Source organism: Bidens hawaiensis, unplaced genomic scaffold (assembly GCF_021521415.1).
Source record: "Bidens hawaiensis isolate Kalapana, Puna unplaced genomic scaffold, B.hawaiensis_p1.1 tig00026607_1, whole genome shotgun sequence".
NCBI classification, from domain to species: Eukaryota; Viridiplantae; Streptophyta; class Magnoliopsida; order Asterales; family Asteraceae; genus Bidens; species Bidens hawaiensis.
Genome location: NW_027494275.1, coordinates 199,918 through 217,772, shown reverse-complemented (window position 1 = coordinate 217,772; position 17,855 = coordinate 199,918). Strand labels below are relative to the sequence as shown.

Below are 17,855 nucleotides of genomic sequence, written 5' to 3'. Positions count from 1 at the left end.
TTCTCTAATAAAATCACTCTTAGCACTACTAGTCACCAATTTACGAAATTATGAATAAAAAACATAGATATAATAAATAAAAAATTTATGTAAAGTAAAATAATGATGTAAACTTACCCTAGATAACATGCATATCAAGGATTGCATTTGATTCCTACCCACAGAATCTCCCACAAAAGCCAAAGATTTATCCCTCACAATCTCCAAAAACTGATACGGGTTGAAAATGGGTAGATCACATCCATCGGGTTTCCATCTCCACTTCATGAAATCTGAATCGGGTCGTCCATATTTTTGGCAGTTTTGGTGTTCATGAATAGCCCAACATGTCATGTTATCATAATATGGAGCATTCGGGTTCGGGACCCATTCGCCCGAAAACACGTCACATTTATGGTGGTTGTCATTGATGGTGAAGAGTTCGTCTTGAGGGTGGTACACCGGTGAGGTGACGGTGGGAGGATGTGTGGATGGGTATACGTGAAGAGGGTAATAAAGAGGTACAACTGTGAGGGTGATGAGTGTTAGGGTTACAAGTATTAGGTTTTTGTGTGTTCCTCTATGGGTTGTAGAGATGTTCAACGAAACCGGTTCCTGGAACCGAACCGGTGGACCCGAACCGGACCCGAAACGGTTCCTACCCGTTTTTTGTAGGAACCGGACCCTATCTGATTCAACCCGATGATCCGTGACCGGTTCTTGCATTTCTGAGTGGGGGCGGGTAGGAACCGGAACCGAACCGGAACCGGTTCTGGAACCGAACCATCCGGAACCGGTTACTAACCGGTTCTAGCCGTTGGATCGAATATAGCCGTTGGAAATCGTTTTTTTGGCCGTTTTTTTGACCATTGGGGTCAAAAATAGCCGTTTTTTGGCTCCCCCAAGCACCCCACTACTAGAATAAATAGGTATTTGGTGTCATGGGTTCATCACAACACTCAAAACGCAAACCCGAACGCAAAAAAATACAAAAAAACGCTATTACAACGTTTTGAGTTCTCTAATCTCTTGTTTTCTCTTCTTCTATATTCATATTTGTTGTTATGGCTGCCTCACAATCATCGGTTGGTCAAGGTTCCAACGCCGAACCAAGTTTCGTTCGTATTGTACCTCATAATCGTAATCAAGAGATTTGGTGCAATTGGGATTTGGTTGAATTGAGTGATGACCATTCATTGAAAGCTCGGTGCAAGTTTTGTGAAATTTATTTAAACCCACTTTCGAATTCAAATTTGAAGAAACACATCGAAAAACCGTATTGCAAGGCGTTGAAAAAGAACGTCGATTCGCAACAAACGCAAATGGATAGTGAAGGCGGAATATTTACATACCAAATTAATCGAGTTCAAGATCGTATGGCGAAGTTTGTGATTCAAGAAGCTAATTGTTTTTTTTATTTTTCATGTTATACAAATACGAATCGTAGTTTAGAATCCAAATCGCAAACGAAAAACGAAAAAAAAAAAAAAATTTTACACTGTAACCGGTTGGAACCGGTTACGGTACAGGAACCGGGTTAGGAACCGGTAAGAACCGGTTAGATAGGTTAGGGGTCCGAGGGTGGGAGAACCGGTTCGGTTCCCTAACCGGTTCGAGCCTGGAACCGGTTTAAAGGGGGTTTTGAATATAGGAACCGGTTCCGGTTCCTAGTCCCAAACCGTTTTGAACATACCTAATGGGTTGTACCTTGTTGGTTGTTTTCCTTCATCAGGACTTAATATGGAGATAGAAAGATATAGAGAGAAATGTATATAAATAAAGCGAGAGAGATTTGGTACAAGTATGAAAACCAAGGTGGTGCCTGGTTTTCTATAATTTATGTGACAAGACAATTTAAATAGTTAATAATATATTAAGAAAATGATTTTTTAACTTTTCTTAAAATTAAATTGGAAGAAAAGGATTTTTTTTCTTTTTAAGTCAACAAAGGATTTTTTTTTCTTTTTCTGAAGTTAAAAGGGGATCTCACACATCTTTCCTCTTCTTTGCATATTCTTCGTCATCTTAAAATTCCTTATCGTCATTGAATATTCTATGAATTGCGTATATCGCCTTCTTCATCTTCATCATCACTTATTGACTTCTTATTCGATCGTACTTGAAGTATTGCAATGGATTATACTTTGGCTAGCTCCTTACTTGATAAGAAATTTTCTCACATAATTATTTTGTAAACATAAATTAATAGTTCAAAAGATTTAGACTAGTGATGACGAACCAACATCAGTTTTTCCATCATCAACAAAATTAAATTGTTGATAATGTTGTATGAGGCTATGAGCGCTAGAATTTATTGCCTTTTGACTTGTGTGTTTCGTTGGATGTATGGTTAAAAGGGTTTGAATTCCATGTATCACAAGCTTTATCATACATTAAAACCAATATTTTCAGACCCGGACCGAACATCGATCTGGACGTCTTACCGGGTCATAGGTTAGACCGGACGTTGACCCAGATGAAGACATAAATAATATTATATATATATATATGTTTAATATACATATATGTTTAAGTTCAATAAAGAAATCAAATTATTGCAAGAAATGAGAGAAATGAATATGAGCCAATAGTTTTATTTTAGGTTTTAAATATTTAAAAAAAAATAAAAAATATATAAATGCAACAATAAATGCACACTCTCTCTCCAATTAATACAACTAATATAACCATAATAAATATCTCTAATTAATAAATCTAACTAATTTAACTATAATAATTAAAAAGATAAAAATACTACTTTAGTTTTATTTTTTATTCACACATTCTTCATTTTATTCAACATAAATACAATTTATTCATATAATACTATTTCTTTATATTAAAAAAAAATAATTTTCACTCAATATATTAGCATTTATCAACGTATTTAAGTTCAATAAATATACAACCTACACAAAGTTATATAATCTACACTTGCTTTGAGCAATAAAAACGTACAACATACAAAAAGCATATAACTTACATATGTAATTCGACATCAACAATTATATAAACTACACAAAGATACACATACCCTACACATGCGTAGGTCATATGTTTTTCATATGTAAACTATATGTTTTCTTATTCTTAGAACAAGTGTAGGTTATATGTTTTTGTGTAGGTTGTATATTTTTTATTGACATTTAATGCAACCATGTTTAAGATAGTTTTTTGTATTATTCATCACAATGTAACTACGTGTTGATGGATATTGATATGTTGAATTTGAAGAAATTGGTTTGAAAAGAAATTAACGTATGAATAAATTGTATTTGTGTAAGATAAAATTTTCGTGTGTAGGTTATATGTTTTTTGTGTGTAGGCTATATGTTTTCGTGTGCGTGTGTATTTTATTGATGATGAATTTTGTGTGTAGGTTAAATGTTTTTCGTGTGTAGCTTATATGTTGTCTTAATTTTAGAATTAGTGTAGATTATACGCTTTTGTGTAGGTTGTATGTTTTTTGTTGATATCTAATGCAAACACATGTAAAATTGTTTTTTGGTATTATTCATCATAATGTAAGTATATGTTGATGGATATTAATATATTGAGTTGGAAGAAATTAGTTTTGGATAGAAATAAATTTTAATGTTTGAATAAATTATACTTGTCTAGGATAAAAATTCAAGAAACAAAAAGTAAGTTATGAGTTCTTAATATTTTCTAATTATAATAATTTAATTAGTTATATTAATTAAATAAATAATTATTATGGTTTATTAGTTATATTAATTGAAGAAAGAGAATAATTAATAGTTTCTTTATTTAGCTTTAAGCATTTAAACTTAAAACAAAACTAGTGGTCCATATTCATTTCTTACATTTCTTACAATAATATCATTTCTCTCTTGAACCATCCCATATATATATATATATATATATATATATATATATATATTTATATATATATATATGGGATGGTTCATGAGAGAAATCATTTTATTGTGAGAAATGATTTATAATCCTTGATAAAGATTGATCAATGAACTACATTAATTATGACATTTTTGTATATATTATGTTCATATTTTTAATGTATTTTAATTAAAAGGGTAATTTAGTCTTATTGTGTATAAGGAAAATAAATAAAAACATGTACGTATTCAAAAGTTACCATAATTCACTCCTAAATTGCAAAGCATTAAAAATGAAACTGAACAATAATTTGAAAGAAGTTAGGTTCTTTTTTTCATCGGTTCCGGTTGGACCGTAAACTGGCAGACCCGGCCTGGTATTTAGAAAACGGGTACATTACGCGAACCGGACCGGGATTGCTACCGGGTCCCAGTCCAACCGGCCGGTCCGGTCCGGGTTTGAAAACACTGATTAAAACTCTTTCAAATTATTTTTCTAGGCAAGACGTTATTATTGATCAGTTCTTCACGTAAGTGACGGAAAACATGAATAATATGATAAATACCTGTTACAACAGAGAGAGTAGCCACGGCTGATGAGAATGATCTAAACGACATGATTGTCAACTTAGTCGAGTTCCACTTTGTGATGTATATTAATGATGGGGATCAGAGTTATTTAGAAAACTGAATATATGGAGAGAGAGAGATGAAAATTGTATGTGTGTTTAGTGTTATGTTATAATGTTAATTAATCACTCAATATATTTATATACACCCAATGAGAAACCTTTGATTAGGAAGTAAGGGTACTATGGTCGTATATAAATACATAATATAATAATAAGATATAATTTAATTAATTTGATCTATTATTATATAGATAATAATTATGGCCATATATAAATACATATATTTATTCTTACAGTAATAAAGACTAAGTTTGGTTTATGAAATAAAAAGATATCTATTATCTTGTCATTTATATTTCATCTTTCTTCTTAAATTGGTTTAAAAACATAAAACTTTTCATCAATGATTTCAGTATATAATCTTCATTTTCAACAGTATCACATATATCTTTAGCATTTACATGTGTTTGAAATCTCCATACCCAAAAACAAAATCATACTTCTTCAATGGTGCTCTAACTACATAGCAACTCTCTCCATGGTTGGTTTAAGCTATTGACCAAACTCTAGTATTTTTTAAGAAATTTTTGATGACAAGTTTTTATAAAATTATAAGGAAATCTTGTTAAAAAGAAATGGTAATACTAATGTAGGTCCCGAAACTGGATCCGACAACGAACGGATTTTATTCTTGATAAACGTTCGAGACGGGTGCGGTAAATCTAACGACCGAACATAAATAAAACATACAGATAAGATATATATGAACGATCTCGTTGTTAGTTAAAAGATTGATATATTAAACAAAGAACAACCCACCCAAGGTGAGCTCCCCTTGGGTGGATAATCTACACTATGGAAAACACACATAAATAGAAAACTAAAGTCCTATTTATAGCTAAACAACATTCTAGATGTAACATCCCGTTTTTTCGTTTCGGTTAATAAAATGAAAACATGAGTTATTATGAGTCGGGCTAGTGCTGGGTTAAATAGATATGGGTTATGGACTTGAATTAAGAAGGAAAGAAGAAAAGACCATGGGCTTAAGCCCATGATCCATAATATATAAACCTTAATTACCAATTAATCCATTCATTTACACATATTCCATACACTGCCCAAAACACACACTTAAGCTCTCTCTCTAGTTTCTCTCTTTTCTCTAGCCGAACCAAGAAGGAAAACCGATCCCGACCCAAGGTAATGATAGTATGATGTTGTATGGATCCAAACCCGCTAGATTTAGTTCCGAAACGACGAGCCGACACCCTTAAACCGTTAAAGTCATGAGATCCGGGTGGAATCGGGTATAAACTGAACCAAAGATGAGCTTAGGGGTCACCCTAGCTCAGATCGGATCGAAAGGGATGAAAAACGGTGAAAAACGGTGGAAAACGAGTGAGATCTCGTTTTTCCGGCGAAATCGCGGTTTTCCGGCGATGACGGCGCCGGAAAGGCGGCACCGGAAAACGGCGTACGAGGTTAACGAAATGTCAGAGAATGTTTTTGACATTCTCTGACATAACCCTAGTTCGTTACGGGAACATAACGAATTAACCCTTGTTCGTTAAGCCAATTCGCTATAGAAGAATAACGAACTAGCTTCATTCGCCAACTAATTCGTTAAGCAATTCGTATGCCAATTCGTTAATGAAAGAGTGACGAACTAACCCCAGTTCGTTAAGTCCAATTCGTTTGAGGACCAGTGCGTTATAAGGGTTCAATTCGTTATGAAGTTCAATTCGTTAACCAGACCAAATGAATGAGGTCCAATTTGTTATAAGGATCAGTTCGTTATAAAGTCAATTCGTTTAAGGACCAGTTCGTTATAATAGTCAATTAGTTATAAAGTAACGAATGGGTTAATTCGTTATGAACCCATTCGTTAAAGAACTGGCTAACGAATTAGAAGATTAAAACAATGACAGAATAGTCCCTGGACTTAGGGAAGAATGATTTAATTACAAAACAGCCCTTGAACTTTATTAATTTGTAGAAGATACCTTAAATGATTGAGAGGTTAACAAAAAAAATATTATCATGAAATCCTAATGGAGAATGTGTTAAGATAATTAATGAAAATAAAATTTTTCCAAGCTGAGCCAGGGGCTCTGCCCCTTGGACCCCGCTAGGGGCTGCCGCCCCCTAGAACCCCGCTGCCAGGAGCGCTGCCCGCGGACCCCCGTTCGTCGAGGGTAATAATTAAACTAGAAACACGGTATGGGTAGTGATAGTTAAATTGATACGTGTAATTGTTATACAGTCAGTCGTGCACAACTCAAGAAAGGAATAATCATACACGTTGAACGTAACCGAGTTCAGGTGAGTTTCTAGCCCCATTCCTTGTTATGTTTTCGGGGCTGTGTGCATACTCGATGTGATTAGTTAATACACTTACCTTAAGTGGTAAGTGTATGCCTTATATGATTATGTATAAATAAATGTTTGACGGTGCGTGAACGATCTTCGGATATTGCATGTACCGTTGGGTGATAGTTTGAAGGTATGAATGATATGTATATAAAGTATGAATGATTGATTGTCGGTACGCGAACGATCTTCGGATATTGCACGTACTATCAAGTTATAATGTTATGTATAATGTACGAATGATATGTACGTATGTTATGAATGAACGTAAGAGATAGCCAGGTATAGAAGAAAGGGACTGAACCCTAATAATACTCAAGGTAGAAAGGGACCGGACCCTAATAATATCCGATGCAGAAAAGGGACCGAGCCCTTTATAAATCTCGAGGAAGAAAGGGACTGAGCCCTAATAATACTCAAGGTAGTAAGGGACCAGACCCTAATAATATCCGAGTCAGAAAAGGGACCGAGCCCTTTATAAATCTCGAGGAAGAAAGGGGCTAAGCCCTAATAATACTCAAGGCAGAAAAAGGGACCGGACCCTAATAATATCCGAGGCAAGGTGGTGACTTGTTTTCTATAATTTATGTAACAAGGCAATTTAAATATCTACCTATATAATAAAGAGTGGATTCTAAACAATTTTTCATAAGTAATATGGCAATTAGATTGTGATTTTTGTTCACATGGCAACTTATTACACAACTATATTTCTATTTGGGTCTTATATAAACTAGACGGATCCGCGATTTCATTTTGCAAATAATCAAGAGCCCACCCATTTATTCATTCAACCCTAATTTGGTTCTTATACCGTCCATTCAATTTCTCTGCTTCAACAATCAATATCCTTCCTTTGATTCAAAATGGGATAAATTTTGTTACCAGATTCTCAACTATTCGTCTTCATCGCCGGTGTTTCTTTCTTCAATTTCTCACGATCTTTGTTGGATGATTTTAATCCTTCATTTTACTACCCAGGTTGATTGGAGACGACGTCTCCAAATGGCCGTTGATATTGTAAGTACCTATATTTGCAAATAACCATTGGCATAACTTGAAATTTGTTTACCGAGTTGCTACAAAAAGATTTTTATTTAACAAAACATACTACCATAGGTTATCCCTAACTGTTTGTGCTTCTGAAAACTACCAAAATTCTACTGTTATGATATGATTTGATGCATTTTTATGTGTATAAATATAACTATATATGCATTCATTAAGTATTTCGGGAAGTATGGAGAGCTTACAATTACAAACTTAATTATTATGAAGGATAGACAAACTGGTAGGCATATGAATGTCTAATGGAAAGCATATATGATCGTTTATTCATTTCATCGATATTTTGTCACTCAACAATAAGTTACTTGTAAGTTTAAACTAAGTGGCTATTTGTTTACATCTGAATGGAACCATTCAGATGTAAACATCTGATTCATTCAGACTTCAGACTGTTTGGTTCCAAACAGAAAAACATCTGAATGGTTAAAATTATGTCTGAATCATCCAGACTTGTTGTTGTTGCTGAATGGGACTGAGGCTCATTCAGATCTGACTCATTCAGATCTCATTCAGATCTGACTCATTCAGATCTGAATGAACCAAACAACCCCTAAATAATTGATAAAGCCATAAATGTATTCCTTTTCGTATACCTGATTTGTTTTTTTCATTCTGAACTTGATGTTAATCTTTAATTTTTAGTGCATACTGTTTGATGAAATGTTTGACAAATGACAACATATAACCTTTTTCTTGGCTTCAAATTTTTTATGGCATAAAGAAGTGTTAGCATTTTAAGAACAGTTTCTTTATAGGCAAATCATTGTTGGGAGGAGTTATCCACCTTCAAGGTTAAAATGCTTTTGTTATATGTGTTTATTTTGCCTTATTTGGCATTTTCAATATGCTTTTGTTATATATGTAATGGGTATTGTGTTCACAAATAGGAGCTGCATTTCTATAGCTTGCTAGAGTAGTTGTGCCATTCCGTTAATTTGTATGTGTTTGAAAGTTATTCTGTTATACCACTAAATTATTTAAAACTTTTATTATTTTTCTCTGTTTTAGACTGCTTGCATGTTGGTGCAGCTCATCCTCATGACCTCATTGTATTATTAGTCAATATTGTTTGTTAGTTGTAGTTCACAACCAAACCAAACTTGCATATACCCTCTGGTCCCAGAAAGTATCCCGTTTACTTTCCACACATGTTATACGGTAACTCAATGTAGAACAAAAGTTACATATGCAAACTTCTTTGTGTTATTTGTCTTGTATGTAAAGAATGATTCATATTTGACTTTCATGTCTCAACACGGTTTTCATGTATGTGTTTAAGTTGCTGTGATTGCAAGAGTCAAGTATAAGACGGACACAACAAAATTTACATTTGTTCTTATAATTATTTTGATAGGCATTTATGTTAGTTTTATTACAAATTTAATGCAAGATTTTGTGTATTGCCAAAAGGTTATATAGACATTTGCCTTTAGGCTTTGATGTTTCAAGGCCAATAAAAACAATTAAACAATTGCTTAAGCTGGATTTTCTACATAGCTAATGAATGTTGTTGCAAAATATATAAGCTTTGGAAAAACCTATTCCAATACAGTGTCAATGAGGGTGCTCCAATATACAAAATATTTCAATATTTGTGTTATTATAATTTTTGGCTTTTAGTTTGTTTATTGATAAGGGTGCGACTATTTTGCTTTGATATCAATATTATCATTGTGTGGTATATCACCTAGGTGTCCCCTGTGATTAAGGTAAAGGCAACTAGTGTACCTATTTTTTTTAAAAAAAGTATTGTTATCAATTTTTGAATTTAAACTCCGATAATTGTTGACATTATTCCAATATGTTTTCCTAATTTTCGGGTGCTTTAAAGTTTTCAACCAAATTTACAGGCTTTGGATCATTTTTTAATTAGGCGACTTCTTTTAGCTAAATAGTTTGTGTTTGGGTCAACCCTACAGGTTTAAGGGTTGTCCAGTTTAATCTATTTATTATTTATTATATTCTTTTATATTGTGTTTGATGTAATAAATCATATTTTTTGGTGATCTTACGTCAAAAAATAAAATTTAAAACGATCTCTTTTGTGGTAGGTGTTTATATAACAAACCATAAAAAAATAAATAATAAATGAACAAAAGAAGGAAAATTTCATCCCACATTGGTGGAGGAAAGAAAAAGTGAGGATCATCATGATATAAATAGGATTATAAGTCCTTGTCCCACATCAGTAAATTACAAAACTAGTGAGCTATTTATAAGAATGAAAACTCATATGTTAATGTTCTTATAAGACATATAACACCCAGTGGTCCTAGCGGAGAGTGCGAAGCATCCGAACGCGCACGGGCACTGGCACGGGCGAAGTGCGATGGGCGCAATGTGGCGCACTTTTTGCGATACGCGACGGGTTTAGATTAGCCTATCGCGTATCGCCCGTAGCGCGATGACGTGTAACATTATCTAGAAACTTGTCGGCGTAGCGATACGCGATGACCTATTAAGGTGACACATCGCGTATCGCGACGTGGAGGTTACTCAGACGGGACACGTAGCCTTCCACGTGGCGTGCCACGTAGCAGGTCTATGGCTGATTAGGCAAAGCTATAAGATTCTACGCGATGCCCTTTTTCCTATGGCCATCGCGTATCGTGACGGGCTCCAAAATCAGCTATAAATAGGTTGAGAATGGGACGTTCATTCTTTGCACCAAAAGCTTTGTTCTCTCTGAATTCTCACACACATACATATTAAGAGTATAATACCTGAGTCGTAAGATATCCTATCCGATCGAAAGAAAGATACACGAATTCGAAAGATCTGCCTATTAAGGTAAGACATTGTGCCATCATATAAAGTTTCTACTCTCGTGATTATCGTTATGATTATTGGTTTTATACTAATCTAGATATACTACATTGTGTTTATCCTAGGTGCTTAATACCAAGAGGTGTTTTATTTAATTGTAAACTTGCAATGTGAGACATTCGAGTTTTTGTACCACTTACATTGGTGTGAGACAACTGTTTTTCCGACACTGTCATGATGATTTCAAAACCTATAAAACTCATGGCAGATGGTCTAAATGTTTTCAAATATATTCAAAACCTATAAACTCTAGTATTTTTTTAAAAAAATTTTATGACAAGTTATTATAAAATTGTAAGGAAATCTTGTTAAAAAAACAATAATACTAATGTAGGTCTCGAAACCGGATCTGACAACGAATGGATTTTGTTCTTGATAAACGTTCGAGACGGGTGCGGTAAATCAAACGACCGAACATAAATAAAAACATAAAGATAAGATATATATGAACGATCTCGTTAGTTAAAAGATTGATATATTAAACAAAGAACCAACCCACCCAAGGTGAGCTCCCCTTGGGTAGATGATTTACACCATGAAAAACACACATAAATAGAAAACTAAAGTCCTATTTATAGCTAAACACTATTCTAGAAGTTTTCCCGTTGAAGTTAAATGTGTTACGAAGCTCTCGTCTCGGATCCGAAATTCACGCCTGCTTTAGTTATTTCCTTGACCAAATTTATTTAACGAGTTTTGCCATATTGATATCGTAAGTCACAAATTTTGGCCCTACAATCACCCAATTGACTTATGATATCTATTGTTTAACTGTGTCAAACATATTAACTAATCACCCGATAAACCAAAACCGCTTTGCTTCAATTCACTCCCTCAAGGTATGACCCACCTAATTTTATGAATGAGTTCTCGTTTCTTTATCCATTCTCTCGGAACTTAAGCAATACTAGCTTAAACGATCGAATGACAAAGCTTATAAATTCGTTCGAAGTTCACCTTTCGGATCAAACTTCTCAAATGTAAAACGAATAATAAGCTTCGAACACTCGGTCAACCAATGGCGAAAGCCCGAGAAAATTTGACATTCTTCAGTTTGGTCAACCTCGAACTACAATTATTTCATGGCCCAAAAATTAATTTTGTTAAATCATAGAAAATTTTAATCCCAGCAACCCAAAATTTCAAACAGCCCATAGTAGAAGAGTCCATCATTATCTCCATCTCTTTGTCCAAGTTCAGCCTGACTATATTAATTTGCCCCAGTTTTCAGCCAAACCCATTTCTTCATAACATATCAGGGCACAAATATAAAAACCAACTTATAATATCATCATAATATCATCAATAGCAATCGTCACCTTCCTCTCATGCCTGAATAACGAATACAGTGACCGGCTGCTGGAAAACGGACATTCGGCCACCGCCACTACCCTCCATCATCACACACCGCCATGCTCTGGCCAACATAAGTGATATACATCTATTTATACATCTCGAATCCCTTGTAAAGTTATGTTTATTTAATGTTTTGAGTTCGGTTTAGTTCGTGTTTCGTTCATCTTTTATTAATTTAAATTTTGAGTCAGGTTTATCTGATGTTTATCGTGTTTTATATCTTTTGGTGTCTTGCATGTTAAATCTAATTCTTTCTATCATTTCATGTAAAGTTTAAGTTCGTTTTGCTCATCAATGATTACATGATTGCTTCACTTAGTGTTTGATTTATTTTCTTTATAGATGGTGGCTTGAGAGTCAAAGAAAATAAGGCCTAGAAGTTTCCTATCGTTACTTGGAGTTCAAGGAAGTGATCTAGCATGATTTAATAATAAAATAACATGAAAAAACAAATTCCCCTCCTGGTACACGCCGCACCGCGTGATGGGGGAGGCCAAGCCCGGTCGCGCGGCGCATAGGGCTCCCAGATCAGCAAACTTTGCAAATTAAAGGCCCAGCTCGTTATATATATATATATACATATAATTTTAAACCTAGCCGAAAATTAAGCTATTCCAGCCGATTTTCCAAGGGAGAGAGCTAAGATTGAAGGTGTTTTGAGGCTAGGAAGAGAGAAGATCATAGAGCTTTCATACGGGTGTTCAAGGGTCGATTAAGACGGGTTCTCTCGTTTTTTCTCATTGTTCTTGTTCACTATCTATCATGATTTTACTCTTTTTTCTTGGTTCTAGTTATTTGTCTTTGATTATGATTATGCTAGGCTAGACTTCATATCTACCTAGGTTTGATGAACATGTTTGACGTTTGATTCTTGCTTTGGACAATTGTTTTGATTATGGATTTGTTGATTTAATAGTAAAAACTTGATTTTGTTTTCATGATGCATATGAATGTTTGTTATCTTGATTTATTGTCAATTATTGCTTCACATGGATCTTGTTTTCTGTTGATTGTGTTCTTTAGATATTAAGGTTCATGTTTAATCATTACTTGGTGTTTTGATTATTGTGATTGAATATGCCTATTAGATCATAGAAGCTTTTGATAGTATTGATGTATTTGAAGGCAAGATCACTCTTAGAGTCGGTGATGATAATGCTACTTATATGGCGAAGTCCATGAGGCATCCGAGTGGTCAAGATGGTCTCATTGATCCATGTCACCCAGTTTACTCGATAGAATCATTTTTCTCGGGCATGGGCCCTATTCTTGACGATTCCCGTTCGGTGAGATTTAGTGTGGGGAAGGAGTGAGAGGTTTCGAGTTCTCGGGAAATGGTGAAGTGTGTTGGAGAAAGGGTTCGTGGTGTTAAAAAGAAGAAGAAAAAGGTTGATGGATGGTCGGATCATGATTTGATATCTTTGAGGGCATTGGAGTTCTACCGAGGTGGAGGAAGCTCCACTCGGCCCGCCACGTGATTCGCATAACATGGGCTATTGAGTGAAAACTCAAGTGTAGAGTTTGTATAATTTCTTTCATTTTTTTTGTTTTTATTTTCTTTGAGTCACTAACGTTAGTTTTGTAGTTTGTTTGCGTCGTCGAGTCCTTCCAAGGAATCATCACCATCATGGAGAGATGGATTTACAAGAATTTAAGAGATGCTAGATTTGAAGAGAGACTGAGTGAGCTAAAGAGACGATCCCCAAGGAGGAATCTAATGAAAAAAACAAGTGTGGGGATGGAGTAGAAGTGGAGCCGTATACTTTATATTTATATATTTGCTCTGATTATTCATGTTTTATATTTGTGGGTTGTTGAAGTACTTTGAATGCTTAATATCTATCAGTTTTGATAAAATACATTTTTAGATTTGTTTGTTTTGTTTTGCCGTTTACGTTCGTGAGAGAAGGAGTCACCAATTGCTGAGCACGTTCGTAGTTGGAGGGAATTTATGGAAGAAGACCTTGGCTTCATGTTTTCATTCGCATGCTACCAACTAAGTCTTTTCCATTATCTAGCTTATTAACCTTTTTATTTTGCTTTTGTTTTTAATTTTTAAATTTTTAGTTTTTTGTAGTCCGACTTTATTTTTATTTTTATTTTTATTTTAAGTCGTCCTTATCCTTGCATTGAGGACAATGCAAAATTTAAGTGTGGGGATATGATATTTGAGTCATAGTTTAAATTTGATTTTGTTTTCAAAAAAAAAAAAAAAAAAAAAAAAATTCAAAAAAATTGAAAATGTTTTAAAAATGTCCCTTGAATATAGTTTTTTGCGTTAACGTAGGAAATTTTGATATTTATCGGAAATCGGTTTTTCAAACTACTAATAATATGAGATAAACAAAAGAAAACGCACTTACCTTGGGATGTGTCAGTAGGCTCAGCCTTGAAAATGAAAGGGCAACTTGATACAATGGTTAAAACGAAAATCTTTTATGGGTAAAGCGTTTTGTCCGTGGAAGATAAGTAATGAAAGGTCGGGCCATACCCAAGCCTAAATTTTTTGTATGAAAAAGTGGAAATATTATAAATTTTAGAAAATTGAATACGTTATCATATGATGCTTGGGTAGGTTTAACGTTAGAGTATGCCGTGTAGCCTGTGATATAAATCTTAAACTGCTAGTTTAGTGTTTTACACCTCATTGGCGTATGGTTTTATAACCTTAATTCTTGTTTTGATGGGATGCTCTGGGTCCAGAGACCATGGGTCTGTATGCAATCTATTCATCTGGGTATTCACAATTCCTAAGTGGGGTTGTGGATATTTAAATAAAGCTAAAAAGAGCAAACCCTTATAAGTCTTTAAACATGATCACAAAAGTACAAATACACTACAAACTTGATCATCCACGCTGTTAGCCATGTGGGGTCCCTTTGCTCGCCTCTCATTACCATTAAGAATCGGACCACAAGGTACACGCTACATGTAAACCCTAGAAATGAAATTTTGCATGCTCACCCATGGTGATCGGTTCTGGGTATTGCTTGATAACGGGGGTATGTCATGTTGTGGGGAACACTAGCTATTAATTAATTGTACCTTAATCTTATCTAATGGCTGCTTGGTAGACTTTAATGCTTAAGCTTAGGTGGATAAACAATACCCTTGATCGTCTTAACTATTCATGAAAAAAAGAGAGCAACAAAAGTTTTAATTCTGCTAATTTTGAGGTTTGAGTAAATTTGGGGTGGTCTGGTCCGGTAAAAGCTGAAAATAAGCGGGTCTTAATTGTGTAAACCATTGAGTAATATTATTGTCGGAACTTATTTGTCACGGTAAAGATTAATGCATGGTTTTAAGTGGACAACAATATCGGTGATCGTGGTTTTTGCGTTCTTCTAAGCTTTAAAAATTAACTTATATGTTTTTAAGACCATATTTTCCGATTCTGATCCAACTGCATCAGACTTTTTCAGGGACGAAAAAAGAGTAAGTGTGGGGATATTTGATATACATCTATTTATATATCTCGAATCCCTTGTAAAGTTATGTTTATTTAATGTTTTGAGTTCGATTTAGTTCGTGGTTCGTTCATCTTTTATTAATTTAAGTTTTGAGTCAGGTTTATTTGATGTTTATCGTGTTTTATATCTTTTGTTGTCTTGCATGTTAAATCTAATTCTTTCTATCATTTCATGTAAAGTTTAAGTTCGTTTTGCTCATCAATGATTACATGATTGCTACACTTAGTGTTTGATTTGTTTTCTTTATAGATGGTGGCTTGAGAGTCAAGGAAAAAAAGGCCTAGAAGTTTCCTATCGTTGCTTGGAGTTCAAGGAAGAGATCTAGCATGATTTAATAATAAAATAACATGAAAAAACGAATTCCCCTCCTGGTACACGCCGCGCCGCGCGACGGGAGAGGCCAAGCCCGGTCGCGCGGCGCCTAGGGCTCTCAGATCAGCAAACTTTGCAAATTAAAGGCCCGGCTCGTTAAATATATATATTATTTTAAACCTAGCCGAAAACTTACGCTATTCCAGCCGATTTTCCAAGGGAGAGAGCTAAGATTGAAGGTGTTTTTGAGGCTAGGAAGAGAGAAGATCATAGAGTTTTCATATGGGTGTTTAAGGTCGATTAAGACGGGTTCTCTCGTTCTTTTTCATTGTTCTTGTTCACTATCTATCATGATTTTACTCTTTGTTCTTGGTTCTAGTTATTTGTCTTTGATTATGATTATGCTAGGCTAGACTTCATGTCTACCTAGGTTTGATGAACATGTTTTACGCTTGATTCTTTCTTTGGACAATTGTTTTGATTATGGATTTGTTGATTTAATAGTAAAAACTTGATTTTGTTTTCATGATGCATATGAATGTTTGTTATCTTGATTTATTGTCAACTATTGCTTCACATGGATTTTGTTTTCTATTGATTGTGTTATTTAGATATTAGGGTTCATGTTTAATCATTACTTGTTGTTTTGATTATTGTGATTGAATAGGCCTATTAGATCATAGAAGCTTGTTGATAGTCGGTTAGGGTTATAATGTTCTGCTAAATTCCAATAGCTGTGAGGTGAGGAGTTGTTCATGTGTCTTGGTCAATCGCATTCTAGGTTAGATTAGTGACAGTATTCTTGCTTGGTTATTGTGTTGATCCTTGTTCATGATGTCATGATAAGCCTATCAAGTTATCTAAAGTTTAGTGTTTCGTGAGATTAATTGCTTTAGATACCATTAATTAATCATATTTGATAATTGTGAGGAAATCTAATATAACTGATTGCTTAATAATCTAATAATTATTCTTTGGGATGTCATTTGATTTGGTCAAGGGTCCTTTTGGGTTTATTAGATGAATATGTTTAGAAATCAGTTTCCATATCATGTTATTTGTCCATTGCTTGATGATTGTTGATACATGGGATTCTTACCTAGGTAGATTCCTTCTCTTATTGGTTCAATCTTGTGATTAATTGATTGCTTCTTGTGTACTTGTTTATTTAATTTCTTAGTTTAAAAATCCCCTTAAAACATTAATAATAAATAGTTGTGTCGTAAGTCGAGTCTAATTAGTTAATTAACGTAATTTATAGAGTCCCGTGGGCTCAATATTCCGGACTTACTTAGCTTTTGTATAATTGATCGGTTCACTTGCCGGTGTTTTGTGTAGTTGAGTCTTAAGTCTAGTTTTTATTACTTGTTTAATTTAGTTAATATTTAATTGACTATTTGCACCACATCAATAAGTTACCACCCGTCGTTCCAGCCACAAATAGCCAACAGCCGCCACCATGGTACCCTGCCGGAAAACCGATCTCCGGCCTTCGGCCACTGGAGAGTTGATTCCGGGTTTCAACCACCGTCACTCCATCTCAACCCACTTCCGGCCACCAGATATGGTCTACACATGTTACCTCACTGCCAGAAAACCAATAACCCAAAACCGTTTTTTCTTGTCGAAAAAATGAGGTGTAGCAACTGCAGCCATCACAAACCTTTTTGAACGCCGCCATGCTCACACACCAACGAAACCGTGCATCCACCACTGTTCACAACCAAAAATAATCCCCTGAAACTACCAAACCACAATAATATTCAACCAAAATACAATATTCCGGCTGATTCACCTGCTGATCAATAGTTGATGCCGCAATCTGCTAGAAAAACAAGCACCGATCATCACCCTTAAATTGGCAGTGAATCCAGATCTACACACAAGACGAGCTTCAAACACCTTTATTTTTTCAGATCTTCAAACTTTATTTCTAAACTTCTAACTTTATTTTCAAAACATCAACGGGTTTTAACGTC

The 17,855-nt window shown here is 34.6% G+C and overlaps 1 pseudogene; it reads right to left on the bottom strand.

Annotated features, from left to right (window-relative positions):
- Positions 1 to 48: 48 nt before the first annotated feature.
- On the bottom strand, positions 49 to 17,532 carry LOC143573652 (protein trichome birefringence-like 19 pseudogene; annotated as a pseudogene).
- Between the last annotated feature and the right edge of the window lie 323 nt (positions 17,533 to 17,855).